A 22994-nucleotide genomic window follows, 5' to 3' on the forward strand; every position below is an offset into this window, starting at 1 on the left:
TCTATGACATACCTCTCAACTGTCAAGATGTCCGCAGAATGCTCACTGGTTTGCCTCTTGTGTTTGGTCTGTTCCTCAGACAATTTCTGTTTTTGAGAAATCAGTAGAATAATGTGAGGACTGAAGTCATTAATGTTGACATCCATTTGTGTTTCAGACATCATACCCTTCAGAGATGCTATGTTACAACAAACCCTGTAACACCAGCAACTGTTTCAGTTTGTAACACCATTATGTCAGCTATGTCCCTCTTTTGGCCCCCTGTCCCCCTAGTATGTCAAGCTTTGTCCAGAAGTTTTGCAGTAAGAGGTTCAGAGGTATGGTATACCATTCTTTAGTGAATTCACAACTGATATCATCCCAGTGGCTTAGCAGACTCCCAGAAGTGGCATGAGGAAGTGGTCATAAATATGGCCCCACATCCTGGACATCCTGTGGAAATCTATACAGGTAAGAGTTATGTATGTCTGGCCATTGTTAACAAACTGTAAAGATTGTGTAGCAGTGTAGTGTGCAAATGTTTGTTGGGATGAGTAGAGAGAGTGGCAGATGTGAGTGTCATAGATCCTTTTCTATCTGACTGTGCATGCTACTACAGTTGCTGGTGGTCTATCAGGTATATATGTTTTTAGGGGCAGACTGAGAAATGGCCTGTAACACCTCAGGATTTCCAGTAGACAGTGACTTGAGGCAGTATATGTCAGTGTAGTATGTGACTGGCAATCAGGATATGTTTGTTCAAACAGTTGTTATACTCTAGAGTTCAGCTGAGGTACTGGTATGTTGCAGTGACTGTGGTGCAAATGGTTGTGGGTGAACAATTTTTTACCGATGTCTCCTTTTTCCTACGGTTACACCCCTGTAGTGCATGACATATTTGCAAATGCAAGAGTAATTCCCCAGAGCTGACTTGTGGTGGTGTTATGTTGGTCTGACTGTAGTTCAGAAGGAGCTGGGTGACATGATTGACAGCTCTCTGTGCTTATTCCCTTCTTTTACATGACTGAAATCATACTTCTCCATTGTCCAGATTTCTATACACCGTTCAGATGCATAGCTCATATTTTTGGTCTGTTCCTGATAACAGTTGTAGATTTCTGACAAATCACTCGGATGATGTGAGCATTGACATCACTCGATGATGACAATCATTTGTGTTTCAGACCTAAAATCTATTAGAAAATATATGTTAAAAAAATGTGATACTCTAGCAAACTTCTAAGCTTCTAACAGCCGTATTTCAAATATGTCACTATTGAAACCCAAAAAGCCAAAATAACATGCCAGACCAGCTGAATATAAAGTAACCGCTTTTGTTTACTTCATAAGCAAACTTCATCAGACAAAACAGTAATCACACTTCTTCTTCTTTCAGCTGCTCTCATTAGGGGTCGCCACAGCAGATCAACTGTTTCCATTTCTTCCTGTCCTCTGCATCTTGCTCTGTCACACCAACCACCTGCATATCCTCTCTCACCATATCCATAAACCTTATCTTAGGCCTTCCTCTTTTCCTGTTACCTGGCAGCTTCATCCTTAGGAACTTTTTCCCAATATACTCTGCATCACTCCTCAGCACATGTCCAAACCAACATAATCTTGCCTCTCTGGCTTTGTATTCAAACCTTCCAACCTGAGCTGACCCTCTAATATACTTATTCCTAATCCTGTCCATCCTCTTCACACCTAGTGCAAATCATAACATCTTCAACTCTATCACGTCAAGCTCTGACTCCTGCCTTTTCGTCAATGCCACTGTCTCCAACCCATATAACATAGCTGGTCTCACTACCCTGTTGTAGATCTTCCCTTTCACTCTTACTGGTACTCGTCTGTCACAAATCACTCCTGAAACTCTTCTCCACCCACTCCATCCTGCCTGTACTCTCTTCTTCACCTCTCTTCCACACTCACCATTACTCTGAATGGCTGATCCTAAGTATTTAAACTCATCCACCTTCACCGCCTCTACTCCCTGCATCCTCACCATTCCTTTATTCTCCCTCTCATTCACACACATATATTCTGTCTTAGTCCTGCTGACCTTCATTCCTCTCCTCTCTAGAGCATATCTCCACCTCTCCAGGGTCTCCTCCACCTGTTCCCTACTCTCACTACAGATCACAATATCATCCTCAAACATCATAGTCCACAGGAACTCCTGTCTGATCTCGTCTGTCAACCTGTCTATCACCACTGCAAATAAGAAAGGGCTCAGAGCTGATCCTTGATGTAATCCCACCTCCACCTTAAATGCATCCATCACTCCCACCGCAGACCTCACCGCTGTCACACTACCCTCGTACATATCCTGTACCACCCTTACATACTTCTCTGACACTCTCAACTTCCTCATACAATACCACAACTCATCTCTAGGCACCCTGTCAAATGCTTTCTCTAAATCCACAAAGACACAATGCAACTCCTTCCGAGCTTCTCTGTACTTCTCCTTCAACACCCTCAGAGCAAACATTGCATATGTAGTGCTCTTTTCTGGCATGAAACTATACTGATGATCACTAATCATCACCTCGCTTCTTAACCTAGCTTCCACTACTCTTTCCCATAACTTCATGCTGTGACAGATCAATTTAATCCCTCTGTAGTTACTACTGCTCTGCACATCACCCTTATTCTTAAAAATCAGTACCAAATCACTTTTTCCCCATTCCTCAAGCATCCTCTCACTTTCCAAGATTTCATTAAACAATCTAGTTAAAAACTCCACTGCCATTTCACCTAAACATCTCCATACTTCCACAGGTATGTCATCTGGACCAATAGCCTTTCTGTTCTTCATCCTCTTCATAGCTATCATTACTTCCTCCTTGCTAATCCACTGCACTTCATGATTCACTATCTGGACATCATCCAACCTTCTCTCCCTCTCATTCTCTTCATTCATCAGCCCCTCAAAGTACTCTTTCCATCTGCTCAAAAACTCTCCTCACTTGTGAGTACGTTTCCCTCATTATCCTTTATCACCCTTACCTGCTGCACATCTTTACTAGCAAGGTCCCTCTGTCTAGCTAATCGGTACAGGTCCTTTTCTCCCTCCTTAGTGTCCAACCTTTTATACAACTCTTCATATGCCTTATCCTTAGCCTTCGCCACATCTCTCTTTGCCATGCACCTCATCTCCTTATACTCCTGTCTACTTTCTTCATCTCTCTGACAATCCCACTTCTTCTTCGCCAACCTCTTTCTCTGCATACTCTCCTGTACTTCTTCATTCCACCTCCAGGTCTCCTTGTCCTCCTTCCTCTTTCCAGATGTCACACCAAGCACCTTTCTAGCCATCTCTCTTACTAGCTCTGCTGTAGTTACCCAGCTAATCAGTAACTCTTCACTGCCACCCAGTGCCTGTCTTACCTCTTCCCTGAACATCACATCACAATTACCCTTTTTCAGTTTCCACCATTTGATCCTTGGTGCTGCCCTCACACTCATTCTCCTCTTCTTGATCACCAATGTCATCCTACAAACCACCATCCTATTTTTCCTAATTACACTTTCCCCTGCCACCACTTTACAGTCTCCAATCTCCTTCAGACTGGCCTTCTACATAAGATATAATCCACCTGTGTGCATCTTCATCCACTCTTGTATGTCACCCTATGATCCTCCCTCTTGTTAAACTACATATTCATCACAGCCATGTCCATCCTTTTCACAAAATCCACTACCATCTGACCTTCTGCATTCCTTTGCTTAACACCATACCTACCCATCACTTCCTCATCTCCTCTGTTCCCTTCACCAACATGCCCATTGAAATCTGCTCCAATCAGTAGTCTCTCACCCTTGGGTACAGTCATCACCACTTCATCCAACTCACTCCAAAAATTTTCTTTCTCATCCATCGCACACCCAACTTGTGGAGCATATGCGCTAACAACATTCATCAGTACACCATCAATTTCCAGCTTCATAAACATCACTCTATCTGACACTCTTTTCACCTCCTTCAGGATAATGCATATGCCATTTATCCTGCCATCCACACCATGATAAAACGATTTGAAACTACCTCCGATACACCTAGCCTTGCTCCCCTTCCATCTGGTCTCTTGCACACATGATATATCAACCTTCCTTCAGTCCATTATATCAGCTAGCTCTCTCCCTATACCAGTCATACTGCCAACATTCAAAGTTCCGACCCTCACTATCACAGTCCTAGCCTTTACCTGCCTTCGGGCATGCCTTCCCCCTCTTCTCCTCCTTCAGCCAACAGTAGCCCAATTTCTGCCAGCACCCTGTTGGCCAACAGTACTGGTGGTGGTTGTTGTTAACCCAGGCCTCGACCGATCTGGTATGTATATCTGTACTGTTGTCTGCATGTATGATTTGGCAAAATTTTATGACAGATGCCCTTCCTGATGCAACCCTCCCCATTAATCCGGGCTTGGGACCGGCATAAAGAAATGCACTGGCTTGTGTATCCCCAGTGGCTGAGTTGCAAAACAGTAATCACAGTAAACCCTTTAAATATCCCTCCAAAAGCATCACATAAATTAATAAATTACAGATAGGGGGTCCTGTGACTTTAAAATTGGATGAGAGGGAGCTAATCTGGCAATTGAGATTTAATGCACATCTTTTCCCTGGGCTAAATGATAACGTGTCTATTAAATGTATTTTAAGATTGAAATCATGTTTTAGATGAATGTATTTTTGTTGTACCTGATATGTATTCATCTATTAACTTGATTAAAAATGTTTGATATGAGAATTTTAGGGGTAATGAAAATGTTTGTGTTTTGTATCTGTTTAAAAGTTAATTAATTATGTAATTAATGAATTTATTAATTTATGTGATGCTTTTGGAGGGATATTTAAAGGGTTTAGTGTGATTACTGTTTTGTCTGATGAATTTTGCTTATTAAGTAAACGAAAGCATTTACTTTACATTCAGCTGGTCTGGCGTGGTTTTTTTTTTGGCTTTTTGGGTTTCATAAGTTTGTTTTTTTCTTTGGTTTTAAAATATGTCACTATTGTTTGGCCTTTATCCTCCCACTTTGTCAGGCTTTTTGCAAATGCCTTGCAGTAAGTGGTTGAGTATATATATATATATATATATATATATATATATATATATATATATATATATGTATATATATGTATATATATATATATATATAAATAAATATATATATATATATGTCTATATATAAAATATATATGAATATAACAGTACTAATTCCACAAGTTTTTCCCTAATGTTGGATGACCATTCTGCATGATATATTTGATATATTTACTGAAACATTTCTAATTCACATATCTCATGTCAAGTAGTGGTAGCTGCTGTGACTGGAGTGCACAGAGTCTTGGGTTTAAGACTTGCCATGGATGTGTATTTTTCCCCTTCTGGTAAATGATTGTAATGCATGATATGTTTGTAAAAGTATTACAAATTCCCCCAGCTCAGATGGTGTTGTGTCCCATTGCTGTATTTGTAGTGCACAGGGTCCTTTTTCAAAACTTGGTGGTGATGACTTTTTTCATTAATGTTAAATGACCATAGTGCATGATATGTTTGTAAAAGTATTACAAATCCCCAGAGCAAAGATGGATGGTATAGTGATATGTTTCTGTAATTACAGTGCACAGCATTCTGGGTTTGAGACTTGGCAGGGCTGATTATTTTGTTGCTGGGCAGAAGAAGGGCTGATGGAGTTAGAGTGATTAAAGCACTTTTAAGCAGTTGTAAGCAGGTTTGTGCAGTTTTGTGTGAAGTTAAGTGATGCTAACAGAGGGTTAAGTCCTCTAAGCTTCATGTAGCAGCACTTAGTCCCACTTACACCAACACTAATTTTAAATAAAGGAAAGAAAAAGGGATGATAGGAAAGTAGTGAAATGGGGGCAAGCATGTGGTAAAACATTAGGAAAAGCAGCTAGGGATGTGCAGGACAGGTGTAGGGAAGGACCATACCTCTACATTTTTTCTGCAGCAACAGCTGTGACTGATGTGGCAAATTTGGAATTTACAGCCTCACACCCCACAGGGAGGGGTGTTGGCAGCATACATTTATAGAGTAATTTGGTTTGTATATTGATTTACATCACTGGACATGATGGCAAAATGTAGAGCTATGTATGGGGCAATGATTTTTTTGTGGAACAGATGCCTTTTTTTTCTTTTTTTTTTTTACGGTGAGAGTTGGATGTTGGGGAAGGGCTGTAGGTATATTTGGGGAGGTAGGGTGGCTAGGATAGGTTGCATTTTCAGGGAGGCAAGACACACAAGGCAGCGAACAGAGGGAGTATATGACAGATAAGGGGGGAAACACCTTGGAGAGGGAGGGTGGTTGGGAATCAGAGGCCCATGAGCCCCCAAATGGATACAGTGGGACTGAGGTCCCCACCCATGGACAGCCACCACTGCACCTTTGTGGCCCCAAAGGTGGCTGTGCTGGTGGCTGGACAACACGGGCAGCCTGCCCCTCCAGGTGTGGAAGGCGGGCCTCCATCTAGCACAGTCGTCCATCCAACTCAAAGCAGATGACGCTGCTCACCATACCCTGGAACATTTTGCGGGTGACAAGCTCCTCTCCACTCCCACACCCAGAGGGGGATGGGCCTCATCCCCTGAGGCAGTTCCACCCAAAGGTGGTGCAGGACCAGCAGAAGTGGATGTTCCAGGTTGGGTTCTAGATGTGCTGAGGCCTGGTGCCATGGCCAGATGAGGCAGGACAGGTGGATCTGCCTGGATCAGCCTTCCAAACGTGCTATAGTATTTTGATTTTCCAAGATATATTGGTTAGTCATGAACAAAACATTTCAAAATTAGTTATAACAGCATGCATGGGTGTTCCAATTAACCCAAACAAACAGATTTGAAACAGTTGCATAGCAAACAATACACATGTATTAATGGAACAACTGTAAGAATTTTAACAACATGCAAGTTACATTGATGGCAACAGGCCACCGATAATGGTATTTGAACAAGGTATGTTAATATGCAACCAATTAAATATATGAACAATAATAGAACACATGTCCCAACAATAGGTTTTGAGAACAACATATCCACAGTATATGAATAATAATTATTGATGCAGATGTGAGGTGGAGGGAAAGAAAACAATCCACTAACAACTGTATAGGCTTCTATTTTTCACAACAGTACTGCTCAATACTCTACACCTCTGTCCTCAATTAACATCTACCTATGACCCATACCTTCTGTAACAAATACATACCTGTTAGATTGCCTTCCTGTAATGGTATGGGGCAGACTGGGAGAACTATGGCTACATTACTGGAGGGGGCTTGTACATGTCAGTGTTACATACTTGACAAAGAAGTGGTACCCTGCACTTATGTTGTGTGAGTCTGCTACTGGCACACTTCACCTGGATTCCTATCTGTGTCCAAGGTGATTGGCGGCACTGACCACTAGCTACTAGACAGAGTGACACTTGAGAGACATGTATTGGGAAGAGTGCATGGTGTATGTATCTATCCTGCTGTCATTTGCAGGCATGGGGTTGGACAGTGGGACAGTTGTACATGGTGTATTGGTATACCCTTCCTACAGCTCCTACAAACATTTTTTACCTGTATGACCAGTGGAGAAAATATCTGTTACCACTATATGACTATTTCTACAAATATTTAAGATTTCTTGACTGTAAATATGCACACATCTCAGTACCACTTCCTGGATACAAATTGTGTCTGGGTGTGTTAAAATGAGCAGCAAGGCTATTTCTCACCACACTGAGCTATTGGTGAACTGCTCTCTCTTGTTTGACTGTTTTCTGCTAGACAGTCTGACCTTGTAATCCTGAGATTCATGCATGAGAGATAGTGCATTGTGTATTAATCCTTTGCAATGATACAATCTGGAAAGCAAAGGTTAACACAAGGCAATTCAGCAGGGGACACACTATAATACATTGGACATTACTATTCAGGGTTCAGATCTTAGTGCATAACATATGTCATATTTCATTTATATGTTGTTTTACAGCTCCACAATCTATTGTTTTGCATAATAGCTGGTTCTCAGAACAACCTCAGTTAATTCATGCTGTGAAAGCCATATCTGCTATGAAGAACCTGTACACATTCTGTTTCTCCAACAGCATACCAGAGTAAACACAACAGTTAGTGGTTTAGGTCTTTATTGTACTTATATGACACAGCCCTTTACTACTGCATATCCTGTAAATCAATATTAGTCTTGCAAACTTTTATTTAATCATTAGACACAGAACACACTACACATACTGTCAGTAAAGAACTTACTCTTTCTTATTTAATTCACTATATATTTCAAGGTAGATCTGTTCTCACCAGCCTGTCAGTGTAACCTTGTCATTCTGTCAGAATGGGCCTCGCCATTGCTAGCCCTCTCTGCTGCAGCTGTAGGGGAAGAAAAAAAACATTATACATACCTGTCTATCACATACTCAGCCAAGAATTTGGTACAGTTATGGATGAGATACTTACAAACTACTGCAGCATTCAGGGGCCATGCATCTGGGATTCACTGGGCCAATAGCTCCTCATAGTAATGCTGTATCTGCTCACCCGTTCAGGGGATTCCAGTGGTACTGGTGATGTCATGTGCCAGATGGTCCCAGGCCTTTGCTTTATACTGAGAGCCCTGGTACTGGCCCTGAAGCAGCCTGTCATCATGGTTTTCTACAAGGAGCCCAACCATGACACTGGACTCCTGAATGCCCTAGCACTGTGCCCAAAAGTGTGCTCCCTCTCCAAAGCCAGACATAGTTTCTGCAAAGATTAGTCTACAACAGGTTATGGCTGTATTCCCACCTGTGCAGTTTAAATAAGGCCATATTCCCTCCCTTTGCCATCACTGGACCATTTTGAAAATGCTAAGCTCAGCTAAGCAGTGCACAAATCTGCTAAGCTGAGATGAACAGTGTTTAAAGGGATAATTGCTGAGCACTGCTTAACAGTACACAAATCCACTTACCTGAGATGACTGCTGTTTAGTATTTACATATAAGCAATGCTTAAAGCAGCTAAACATAGCTGGGCACTGCTTAGCATTGCTCAGTTTTCATTTTAAAAAAAAATATCTGAATTGTAGATTAATTCACATTACTGACATATTATTAAGTGTGTATGATTTACTTTACATGATATCCCCTATGTACTTTCATTACATGACCTTGGGTTGTGACTATACTGTATGGGACACTTGTGTATACATGGGTGAGTTCACATGTTATATGCACTCACACTTCCATTTTGAACTGGCTACACTACCCTGACTAACACATATCAATTGCTACATAACTTAGCATACAAAAATTAATTTTAGCAATGTTTTTCCATGTAAAATAAAATGCGTGTCTTGGTACTCAAACCATGAATTCCTGCATGCAAAGCTGCAGACTCTGACCACTACACTATCTTGTTGTTAATGATTTTTAGCTATACATTTGTATTTAGCTCCTATGAGATGTTTAAGCAATGCTGAGCAGAGGGTCAAAAAGAACAAACCCGCTCAGCTATGCTTAAACTTAACTTAGAACAGGAAACAAATAATAAAAGCACTTTAAGTACATGTATCCATACTACTTTTAAGTTATATTAGGTAATGCACTACCTGTTATTCTATCAACTGTCTAAGTCTGTATGGGACATATCAGGATTGAAGTCACTACATAATGTCATACATTTGAGTTTCAGACTTCTAATCCTTTCCTACATGTTGTTATGTTAATACCTGTCACACACCCCCTGCATTGCTTCCATTTTAAACTCCTGCCTTCAGTGTCTGTGGACACTGAAAGCAGTTAGAAAGTGCTGTACATCACTTTGACAATGCAGAGGGTTTGTGACAGTACCTGTCACACACCCCCTGCATTGCGTCTGATTTAAACAGCTGCTTTCAGTGCCCGTGGACACTAACAGCAGTTAGAAAGTGCAGTACATCACTTTCAAAGTGCGGGGGGTGTTGGTTGTGCGAGCACTACTAAAACATGCCCCCTGCACTCAGTAGTGTTCGTGTCCACTTAGCCATTATCAGGAGCATGCCTTCATAAATATGTAAGGTGCTCTGCTGTTAAGGCTATGTGGAAATGGACACCATTCACTCCATGCAGGAATAACACTATTCATTCACGGAGTTTATTGAATCCTGGGGTATGTTTTAATGGTATTGCTTACAATTCATGCCATAATGTAGTAAAGAAGAGCTTGTAGTAGTCATTGAGAAATTTGGGGCAGAAGTTTCAATCCATGTTCTATGAACCTCAGTGGAAAGTTATGTAGTATTCATTGTGAGAGTAAAGACAGAAGCTTGGAATCCACAATCTATGAACCTCAGAGGAACCTTAAGCAAAAAATGAGCCTCATGAAAGCTTAGTTATACTCATGGCTGTGCTTTACAGAGTTTTGCATAAATGTGTTTAACTAGAAATGAATACTGCTTGAGGACTTGAGCACAAAGATGTTGAATTTCTCCTATCAAGGTCTGGTTGTGAAATATAAATCTGAGACTGTAGTGATCCATCTTTGGAGAGAGGTGTCAAGATGCACATTACATACACGAAGATGGGCAGTAGCCCTCAGTTTGTAAAGAAGTGAGGTATATGCATAGCAAACAGCCACACAAAGAAGCCGTGGATTAAGTTATGCTTTTTCTGGGACAGAATTTGCATGATTATGTGGCTTAAAAATGACCATAATGTACATAAACTGAAGTTCATCATGATGCCATTATGAATTAATGCAGTAAGCTTGACCTTCCATGCTAAAAAGATTTTGCTCTCTTAAAGGAATTATATTTAAGACTGCTATCAGACAGAAAAACAGTATAAGAATAAAAGTCAAAAGTGCATGTAACTTTCTCCTAAATTTACTTATGTGCAGAGGAGTACATTAGTGAAATGTCTGCCACCAAAGTGTAGGCATTTAAGGCTATGACGTGATACTAGGTACCAGTTTGCATTCATAAGTAGTACTAGGTTTGATTCCCTCAGTCTCCATTTACCTGCTGAATATGTGCAGTCATACAAGATGCACTTATGGATAGTGCATGTACCTGCTTAAAAAATAAATGAAATATAAGCAAGTGAATAAATAAGTAATGTGCTACAGATGGATACTAGGTTGCCACTAAATATCATCATCATCATCATCTGTTCCCTTTTTTCCCATTTTTTACATGCGTCAGAGTGTTGTGTCAGTTGTCGCAATCTGCCTCAATTCAATGTCACCCTCCTACCTTCTTCATCACTCATGCCTGAGTGTCATAGGTCTTCCTTCACACAATCCATTTCCCTCTTTGCTAGAAGTTCTAATTTCCTCTTGCCTTCTTCTTGTCTGTCCTAAATCTTCTTCACCAGATTGTCTTCTGCTTTCCAGGATATGTGCCTGAACCACTGTAATGTGTTCTCTTTGACCATTTCTGCAGTTGGAGCTACTTTGGCTTCTGCTCTTATGTCCTCATTTTTCGTCTATCCCACAGTGTGCATCTTACCACCCATCTCAGGCAGTTCATCTCCATCACCTCTAGTTCCTCATTTGCTCGGCCTTTACTTTCCAGGTTTCTGTACCATACAGTAGTACTGGTCTCACCACTGTTTTGAACAGCTTACTTTTCAGCTTCATTGGCATTCTTCTGTCATACACTACCCAGTCTGTGTGGGTTTGCTGCAGCTCCTCTGATTCTAGCTTTCGTCTCCTCATTCTGACTTCCCTTCTCCTCAACGAACCCTCCCTGATATTTAAAGCTGTTAACCTGTTCCACTGTTTTCCCTTTTATCTCATTTTTAATCTTTTTCTGATTTCCATTTGCTGCCATGACAACTGTTTTATCTGTACTCAGTTTCGACCCATTTGCCTTCAGTTATGGATTCCATTCCCCTAACCATTGCGGAAGTTCTTGTTTAGAGTCTGCCTAAAATGCCACATTGTCTGTATACAGTAACTTTATTGATCTGCTCCCTGTGACTAGACTGCTAATGTAGTCCATAACCAGTATGAACTGCAGTGGGCTCAGAGCTGAACCCTGGTGTATGTCCACTCTCACTGCGTACCCCTCTGTAAGACTGAAAACTGTTTGTTCTTGAGTCTTTGTGTTCTTGTACATCCCCTGCAATAATTCTATGAGTCTTTCTGGGTCTTTCAACCACTGGAGGTCTGCCCAAATCACTTTTCTTTGCTATATGCTTTTTCCATGTCTAGGAATGACCAGTTGGACTCTTTCCTCATCTTTATCTTCTTCTTAAGTAATGTCTAACTGTAAAAATAGGGTCAGTTGTGCTGCATCTTGATCAGAATCTGAATTGCTTATCGCCCATCTTATTTTCTGTCACCTTATGTATTTGTTTGTCAGTTACCCTCCCCAGAGTTTTCATGCAGTTTGACAGGAGTTTGATACCTCTGTACTTTCTATAGTGGTGAATGTCCCTTTTGTTATTGAACACTGGCAATACTATGCTTATTCTCCAGTTATCTGAGACACATATTTTTCTCTATACTGCTTTGAGTACCCCCAAGAACCATTTCTCCCTTATCTTACCGAACATCTTTATCATATCTGCTGTGACCTCATCTGAGCATGCTGCTTTCTCTGACTTAATTTTCCTAAGTCCAGTTCTTACTTCTTCTATGGTAGGTTCATCCTCTTCTTTCATTGTAGGCTATGTCTGAGGCAGTACAACATTTGTGCGGTTTTCCTCATTCAGAAGTTGCTGGAAATATTCCTACCATATGCCTTTGATGTCCTATGGACTACTGAGCAGGTTGTTACTGCCATCCCTTATGAAGGGAGTCTGGCTATCTTGTTTATCTTTCTGTCTTTGCTTTGCAAATTGATACAGTTTCTTTGTATCATCTACTGAGTCACTTTCCAGAAGCTGGTAGAATGCCTTTAATGCCTTATTCTTTACTATTGCAACTCCACTCTTAGTCTCTTTGTAGCCAAACAATATTCCTTCCTAACCTCGCCCATCTTTTCTATCTCCCACTTTTTCCTGAACTCCTTCTTTCTATCGATGACTTCCTAGACTTCTGCATTTCTTCACCAGCTTTCCTTGTCTGCCTTATTTCTTTACCTGGATCACTTCCATATCTGTTCTGCAGTTCTCACACGTGCTGTTTTCAGGTGCTGCCATTCTTCTTCGTCTCCTCTTGTTTCCTGTTCTTTTTGAGGTGCCAGAGACCTGAGTAATTCCTTGAGCTGTTGTGCTTTCTCTCCAATCAACTTCCAGGTCTTCAGCCTAGTCTCTGTTAACCTTGGAGTCTTTTTTGACCACTGCCTACAGCTAATTGTGGCAACGATTGTTTTATGCTGCGCACCAACCATTTCACTGGGGATGACCTTGCAATTGTGGATTCTACCCCAATGCCCTTTCCTTACTAGAAGGTAGTCTACTTGGGTTGCATGATGGCCACTGCTGTATGTGATCTTGTGACTGTCTCTCTTGCTAAACCATCTGTTGGCCACTATCAAGCCATTTGCCAGACAGAAGTCACTCCTGAAAAATATATAAGTAAGCATTAATGTTATTTTCCCATCCACTGAATGTAAAAGTATTACACAGGGTTACTACCTGTTTCCATTTCATTAGTTGAGAGGTTATGCCCAACATGAAAAATAATTATCATGACATTTAAATAAAACATATTTTAATGTGTATTTATTTTGTGTAAAAACTATAAAATAGTATTTGAAACATTTTAACATAAAATATACAAACGGTTCACATTCTACTCAGGCTCTTATTCTGGTAATAATGTGAATAAGTAGTGTGCACTGGCTGAGAGTGCTGACTATCCTGCAAACATGCATGCTTCAGTTAAAAGTATCCAGCTTTGGGCATTTGAAATGTTGGTGGCCAAAGAAGATCACAAAGCTAAAGAAGCAGAAATTTTGTTTTGACATTTATCAAAGTTGTTGCAGCAGTTTCAGAGTGGACATCAAATTGTCACTGTCCCATGCATTAAACTTATATTTATTACTCATCTCCATCCTACATTTATTACCATTTACAACCAGTTTTGTACTGAACAGTAGTATCTGGCCAGAAACTAATACATTCCAGTTAGATAAATACAGTTTAGCTGAATTCACTACTGTAAATGAAACTAGAACAAATAGTCCAAAAAATGCCAAAAGGTAGTCCCAGATAAAAAATATCTTATCATTACTGCTGACAGCCATATTTAGTAACTAAACCTATTAATAATAAAAACGGTATTAATTTAGATAAATTTGGCATAGTCAAAACATTGTTTGAAACATTTTAACATGAAAAAATATGAGCAAATAATATCACAAACCTCCTGAAGAGCCAACAGTCAAAAAAGAGAAGTAACTGGAGCAAAACAAACTGTTGAAGTCACCATGAATAAACAGGAATCCTTGTTAAAAGCATCCAATATTTTATTCGAAACAGCAAAAGAATATGAGCGCTTTCACGTGCCACCTGCACGCTTCTTCAGATCTAACAATATGAATTTGCTAAGGCTTTATATAGCAAAGCCTATTGTTTTAATTAAAACAATAAAGCAATAAATCAATTTAGGATACAATGATCCTTAAGTATCCTACATTCAAGAAGCTTAAAGTGCTAGTGCTTATTTAACATAGCATTTGAAACAGTTCATAACTTACATATATTAACCAAGACCTACTTATCCTTAAATATTTGACAAAAATAAAGATATAGATGTAAAAATAAAAATAAGCATATAGCTCTCAATATATATACATATTTTTTTATATAAGTTAGACTAAAAACAAAACATCTAAAAAAATTTTCTATGACATCTATCTGAAAACATATTTTAGTGTGTATTTATTTTGTGTAAAAACTATAAAATAGTATTTGAAACATGTTAACATAAAATATACAAACGGTTCACATTCTACTCAGGCTCTTATTCTAGTAATAATGTGAATAAGTAGTGTGCACTGGCTGAGAGTGCTGACTATCCTGCAAACATTCATGCTTCAGTAAAAAGTATCCAGCTTTGGGCATTTGAAATGTTGGTGTCCAAAGAAGATCACAAAGCTAAAGAAGCAGAAATTTTATCAAAGTTGTTGCAGCAGTTTCAGAGTGGACATCAAATTGTCACTGTCCCATGCATTAAACTTATATTTATTACTCATCTCCATCCTACATTTATTACCATTTACAACAGTTTTGTACTGAACAGTAGTATCTGGCCAGAAACTAATACACTCCAGTTAGATAAATACAGTTTAGCTGAATTCACTACTGTAAATGAAACTAGAAAAAATAGTCCAAAAAATGCCAAAAGGTAGTCCCAGATAAAAAATATCTTATCATTACTGCTGACAGCCATATTTAGTAACTAAACCTATTAATAATAAAAAAATAGTATTAATTTAGATAAATTTGGCATAGTCAAAACATTGTTTGAAACATTTTAACATAAAAAAATATATAAAAAGATAAAATTATATTCAAGATCTTATTTATGCCAAACGTTGCTAAGGAAAAAAAGATCACTGTCATATTCCCCAGGGTCTGCTAGAAGGGCTTGCACGTTATTAGCTTGTGTCACATTTGGTTGCTGCTATTTGCCATAAAAAACAAAAGCTGTAACTCCCAGTAGACCATTCTTTTACTTACTTCTCCTAGATACCTACACTGTTAAACTATATACCCCTACCAGAGTCCTAATGCAAACTATAAAACTCTCACACTGTTCCTAACCCGAGTCCCCATTTCCTCATCCTGAAACTCCATGCAGTCTACCTATATGTAAAATCCTGGAACACTTTCCAAACCTAAACGTCCCCTCCCACTCCTTAAACCTAAAGTCCCCGATCACTCCCCAAACCTTAATGTCCCCTCCCACTCCTTAAACGTAGAGTCCCTGATCATTCCCCAAACCTAAAAGTATCCTCCCAATCCTTAAACCTAAAGTGCCTGATGACACCCCAAATCAAAAAGTCCCCTCCCACTCCTTAAATGTAATGTCCCTGATCATTCCCCAAACCTAAAAGTATCCTTCCAGTCCTTAAACCTAAAGTGCCTGATGACACAACAAATCAAAAAGTCCCCTCCCACTTCTTAAACCTAAAGTCCCCTCCCACTCCTTAAACCTAAAGTCCCCAATCACTCACCAAACCTTAAAGTCCTCTCCCATTCCTTAAACCTAAAGTCCCTGTTCACTCCCCAAACTAAAAGTCCCCTCTCTCTCCTTAAACATAAAGTCCTGGATCACTCCCCAAACCTAAAAGTATCCCCCCACTCCTTAAACCTAAAGACTCCAATCACTCCCCAAACCTAAAAGTCCCTCCCACTCCTTAAATCCCATTAGCTTGAGAAGTCTGATCTGTAAAGCCATGGAGCGTATTATTATGGATCTCATAAACACAGACATAGGCAAATTCCAAGCATTTGACCCCACCCAGTTTGGATTTGTCAAGGGCAGATCTTGCCTGTTGAACCTGGTTGACTTCTTTGAGACTGTCACCAAGGCCCTGGATAAGGAAAAGTCAGTACATACAGCTTACCTTGACTTGGCCAAGGCCTTTGACTAAATCCCCCACTCAGGCATAATCGAAAAGCTAACATAACTTCATGTAAATCCCTATCTCATCAGGTGGGTGGCCAACTGGCTCAACAACAGGACCCTCAAAGTCAAAATAGGCACCCCCATCTCCGATAGCAGACCTGTCACTAGTGGAGTTCCCCAGGGATTTGTCCTGGGACCCCTACTGTTTGGCATCTATTCTTCAGTGGTCTAGGAAATGACAAAAGACCTGTGGCTGACCAAGTTTGTGGATGACTGTAAGTTGGGTGCTGTCATTGACTTCCTAAATGATGTTAACGCACTGCAAGAGGGTTTCACAGCAACTAATGACCGGTGCCAAAGTCACGGCCTCAAGCTAAATCTAAAAAAATGTATCATCATACCATTTGTCAAAAACATGACCTCTACTGATTACCACATCAACGGCAATCCCCTAAACACGCAAGCTGTTGTGACAGACCTGGGCACTCAGGTTGATAACAACCTCATATTGAACAATTATGTAGCGGCAGTTGTCAAAAAAGCCTTCTACTTGGTTCATCTCATAAGTAAAGGGATTGCATCCAGAAAAAAAAAGTTTACTACCTCTCTATACTCCTCCCTCATTAGACAATAATTATGTATAATGCCCTGTTTAAGATCTACTTCTCCAAACATCTGTACCAACTGGAAAGGCCAGTGAAATACTTCACAACAGAGAATCCATGGCCTCAAACACCTGTCCTATGCTGCCAGGCTCAAAATCACTATTACTCTACTCGGTATCATATAGATTGCTCAGGTGTGATCTGTCTCTTGCCTACAAGGCAATCTCGCACCCTGGCCTACTAGAGATACTGCATATCCATACATCTAACAACTCATGCACTACCCAATCAAAAGGCCTGAATCTCATATACGACATCAACAAAACCTGCTGGAGAGACAGGTTTGTCTTCCAGAGGCTGCCCCGTCTCTGGAATAGATTTCCCATACACATCAAACAGAGGGGTCTATATTATAACATCGAATTTTATAAAGTTCGAATGTTATAATATCGAACCAGTTTTGTCGAACGCTGAAAATAGAGAAGGTGCAGGACACCGAATTCTTTCCCAGGGAAAGAATTTGGTGGGCCGTTGCTTTTGCTTCACTGTTTTCAGCATTCGATATGTTGGAACGTTACTGGTCGGTTTCAGGTAAGTGTGCAATTGTGTGTAGGTTAGGGTTAGGGGGTGGGTTAGGTGAGTTAGGGTTAGGGAGCGGGTCAGGTAAGTGTGCGGTTGTGTGTAGGTTAGGGTTAGGGGGCGGGTTAGGTGAGTTAGGGTTAGGGTGCCGGTGAGGTGAGTGTGCGATAGTGATGGACCTTAGGGTTAGGGTTGGGTTAAGTGTAAGTGGTTAGCTAGTAGTGTATGTAAAGTTTAGTTTAGGTTTAGGTGTAGGATTTTAAGTGTATGCATGTGGATTGCTGTTTTTTGTGTGTGTTTGTGCTGTATGTATGTTTCTCGGAATAGCGATTTTTTACTATTCGATGTTTGCAGATTTCGGTGTTTAGGGTTTGATATTATCACATTCAATCTTTGTAGATTTTGATGTTATAATATAAACCCCAAACAGAGCACCTTGCTGACCCTCTTCAAGCACAACCTTGATGAGTGGATGGGAAACCACAAATTTGCCCCAGGGATTCCACCTGTGTCCCTGACTGACAGGAGTGACAGGTGCTGATTGAGGTTTCTTTTTGGGGATAAACTCTTGGCTAGGCTTGGAAGGGCTCCAGGGCCATTAGCCTAGTAACCTCCTATGATGCTATGAAAAATCTCTGATCACTCCCCAAATATAAAAGTCCCCACCCACTCCTTAAACCTAAATCCCCAGTAACTCTCCAAACATAAAAGTCCCTCCACTCCTTAAACCTAAAATACCAAATCACTCCCTCTTCCTATCCTTAAAATCTCTAATTGATCCTTAAATCTAAAACTCTAACCCACCTTCCTTAAACCAAAGCTACATCTCCAGCCCTTAATTCTAAACTATTTGCTACTCCCAGAACCTTAAACAATCCTGCCACTCACTAATGCTAAAAATTATTTCTTACTTCCTAATCCTAGACTCACTTCCTGCTCCCAAACCCTAATGCCCCCACTCCATAAACTTAAACACCCTTCCCAGTCAATACCTGAAGCCCTAGGCTACAATCCCACCCCTCCAGCATTCTCTTCATAGATGCAGCTCTTTACTTTTCTCCAATATAATAATACATTTAGGTAAGTTACAGCAGCTCTGCTTACTTTCCACACAACTACAGACCCTTGCATGAATTTATGCTAAGACATTTGGTTCACTGACTTCAAGATAGTAGTCTTCAACTCCCTGCGACTTGGAACCTTCTTGAAGACCCTTTATTGGGTTCACTACAAGTGTTCACATGCTAGAACCTTGTGACACATGGTTGCTGCCTCTTGCTCCAAATGGCACTTACCTTAACTCCCACTAACTGAATCAAACTTAATAACTTATCCTGCCTACCACTCTTCTCTATTAAACTATATAGTCTTTACCAGAGCCCTAAGTCTAAATGTAACACTCCCACATGGTTCCTAATCCAGGTCCTTGAAACCTAACCCTAAAATTCCACTTTTCCTCTGTAAACGTAAAATCTGCAGTCACTCCCTAAGTTTAGAACTCCAGTCCCCATTCCTAAACCATAAACTCCCCTCCAACTCCCTAAACCTAAATCTCCTGCCACTCACTAACCGTAAAACTCATTTTCAGCTCCCTAACCATAAACTCCCATCCTGCTCCCTATCACTTAAATTCCAGTCCTACTTCCTAAACTAAAATACCATTCCTAATAACTGCATGAAACCCTAATCTATACTCTATCCCCTTCCATAATCACCACATTGCTGATGCACTTTTATTTGCTTGAACTCAGATAATGTGATCTGTAAGCTACAGCAGTTCCACTTTCTCCACGTGGTGCTGCACTTTGCCTGAATTCATATTTGAGTTCAAGCATGAGAAGTAGCTTGTCTGAGCTACAAGACACTTGAGTCCCTGGCTTTGAGACAGCATTCTTCAAGTACCTGAGACTTGGGTACTTAAAAGTAGACCCTATATTACCCCACATAGATTTGTCACACAGCAACTCCTCCTTCTTTGGAACAAACTTCCTCCCCAGATTAAGCAATGTGACTTGCTATCATCTGTTAAGAAGGAATTAGACAATTGGATGGGTTTGACTGCTCTATCACTGCTTGAAAAAATGGGTAAGGTATAAAGGTGGGTGTTGGCAAGGTGTAAATGGCCACAAGGCCCACTTGCCTTGTACATTCTAGGATTCTATGATTTTTAGTATGACTGAAGTTCAAAAAAAGGTTAGTTGTGCATTCATCTATCTATACCCCATGTTAATATAGTGGCACTTTATTGTCTTATGCCTGGGGTACATTAGAAAAATATTATTTTCACTGATTAGCAGGATGAATTATGAATTGTTTATGTAATCTACATTCTGTTATCACTGTTGTCTTCCTCCAATGGAACAGTTTCACCAGATCAAAATCATAGAATAAAGCTTAATCTAATTTCCATTCTCTTTTTATCTTAGTAAAAAGGGGACAGAGAGAGATGACCAAGGAAAATCAAGTATATCAAATTATTTCTCACTTCACCACAAATTCTGTTTAACGGTAGAAGGGTGACAGAAAATAGCTAGAATCAGACTGAAAGTTTTCTCTTTCAAGAGCTTCACTTGTTCTTGTCTTCTACTTTTGTAGAACCCTGCAGTGAACTATTTTTTAAAGATGCTTTTCTCCAGGTAGCCCACACTGAACAAAGCATTTCCTAACAGAAACACTAAGATCATTATTTTTCCAAAGTATAATATTACCTATCAGTCTGTTTATCTGTGTGTCGGTATCTGTGTGTGTGTGTGTGTGTGTGTGTGTGTGTGTGTGTGTGTGTGTGTGTGTGTGTGTGTGTGTGTGTGTGTGTGTGCGCATGTGCGCGTGTGTGCGTCTCTTGAGTGTCTGAAGACAGATGCGTGTGCTGGTAAACATGTTTACATGTTTGTTTCCTTCTGTTTTACTGATACTAACATCTGCCCTTTAGAAGAAATGTAAAACTTGTTCTTATAGTTTTATCTGAGTTAAAAAGAGGGGCATATCATTTTCAACCATTTTTCATTAGCCCACATTTAAGCTAGGAACTTTTAAAATATTTAATTCTATTTCTGAATATCACTAAATAGATCAAAACTCTCAAGGAAAGAAAATAATAAAAATATGTTAGAAAAATATTCTTTAAATGCAGTCCTATCTGAATTTTGTAACTATATTTGTATGCCATTTAAATGTGTTATAAATATTTGCACACCCACAAGGTATTACTATTACTTCACCTATCTGTACCTGTGAGTTATTCCCTTTCTGGTCATGTGATATCTAAAGTATTAATTGATAAGTATGGGTGTGGAGGTAATAAGGCATGCATATAATATTCTGAAAAAATAATGTTATTTATATATACAACTGCATAAAACAGTCAAGAGACTACTACGGTTACAAAGATTTAACATGAACTGACCTATATCCAACTAATATGGATACCATACGTATCTGTAAGTGTTCTATTTCATTTGTTAGTGTACCTTTAAACTTGTTAGCAGTTCATGACATGAGCAAAGTTATGAATATTAGAATAATGCCCGTCTATGCCATAGTTATTAAATGTCCTTTTTCCTAGGTGTAACTTTTCTGTGATCAAAATATAACGTGTTGCTTCTTACTGATATTCAGTATCCATACCACTAGATCATGAATGCATATTAGTTTATTCTAGCATGACAAAATGATGGGATGACCCAAATGTTCTGGAACATTGTGATATCAGTAATACTATTTTTTCATGAAAATAAAAAAATATGTATTTTCATTGAAAGATGGACATCTGACATAACAGAAGAAATAGTATTCTAAAATGTAAATGTCTGTTAATATGCACTGATGCTTTAAATAACTTATATTCCTAAAACTGGTTTGTACAACATTAAGGTTCGGCTTAATTTTGTCTGTAATGTGACTTGACAAGTTTTGAGAAGTTGTGCTTCGGTAAAATAGAACAAAAAACATACTTTATAACTATAATTACATCAAATGCTATTCCAGGAACAGTTCAATAGGCCTAACTTCAATGCAAGGTTGTAAAATAAAAACATCGACATAAAACTTCTGCACTAGTAAATACACAAAGGTAGTCACAAAGAAACACCTGGCCTGAACAACAAGTTATGTAGTTTGGTTTCTTAGTTAAGCAAAAAAAGTGTAAAGAAAAATGCAATACAACTTTCTGTCTACTACAGAAACTTTACGTATTTTTTTTTTTCTCTTCATCCTGCCATAAAGTGAAACAAAAGGTTCACCGTAACAACCCTCGTTGTTATTTACCAAGTAGACTGACTAAGCAATGCAGTGCGGATCAAAACTATGACAGCTTCCTGTTGGACACTAAGAAACACACCTATTATTGCCTTTCAAAGGTTGCCTGCATCAGATAATCCCAATCAGATGTTTATCTCTGCTTTTTTCACAATGCAGTCATTATCACCCAGGCTGCACACTCGTTGAAATGCATGGTTATGTGTTTTGCTAAGTTATAAGGCATCTAGGAGATATAATTACAACAGTTGCTGGGAATTGCTGGTGTCATTGACCTTTCACAGGGAATCTTCCATCCTGCTTCTCATCAAATATAAACTTGCTTATTAACAGCAGTTCAAACTAGTTCTACTGCTATTCCAGGCAGAGTTCCAAAAACCGTATACATTTTTTTTTTGCCTGGGCTGTGTTTTCAAGAAGTGTGTAATATGTCTGGACTTGACTGGTTCTTTTTTTCTGAGATCTGACTTGACAAGGAAGTTGTGAAAAAAAAAAAAAAAAGCTGTTACTCCTATAGCATTTGTTAGCCTTTGTTAAAAGCCTGCAGTTTCAACGTTAGTTACACTAGCTATAGTTAGCATACGTTAACCTTTATGAGATGGTCGCAAAAACACATTTTTAAATAAGATGGCACTACATACAGTTTCCATACTGATCAGGCATTAAGCTTCACTAGTATGTTACACTGATACTCCAAAGGAGGCTGACTGAAAACTGTTGCTCATCTTGGATCCAGTGGCATCATGCAACCATTAAGCTTCTATGGTAAAGTTTTGATAATGAGGGTTCAAATCCAGTTTACCTAACTTACATGTGATATATATGTACCTTAAGTAAGATTTTCAACTTGTTTATATTTCAGTCACCCATGAAAGAGGCATCATAGGATCTAGGAGATCTGTATGGTTTCTAGAATTGCAATAAAGTCATCCTGAGGTTTCATTCTGTAAATAAAGGTGGTTCTGCAAATAGTGAGCCTGAGACATTGTGAATTGTTTCTTTCTCTGTATGATATTAAAGACACATTCACAGTTTACAAGGGGTACAAAATAACGTTTCAAT

Source organism: Protopterus annectens, chromosome 1.part2 (genome assembly GCF_019279795.1).
Source record: "Protopterus annectens isolate FY-2018-M chromosome 1.part2, PAN1.0, whole genome shotgun sequence".
NCBI lineage: Eukaryota > Metazoa > Chordata > Ceratodontiformes > Protopteridae > Protopterus > Protopterus annectens.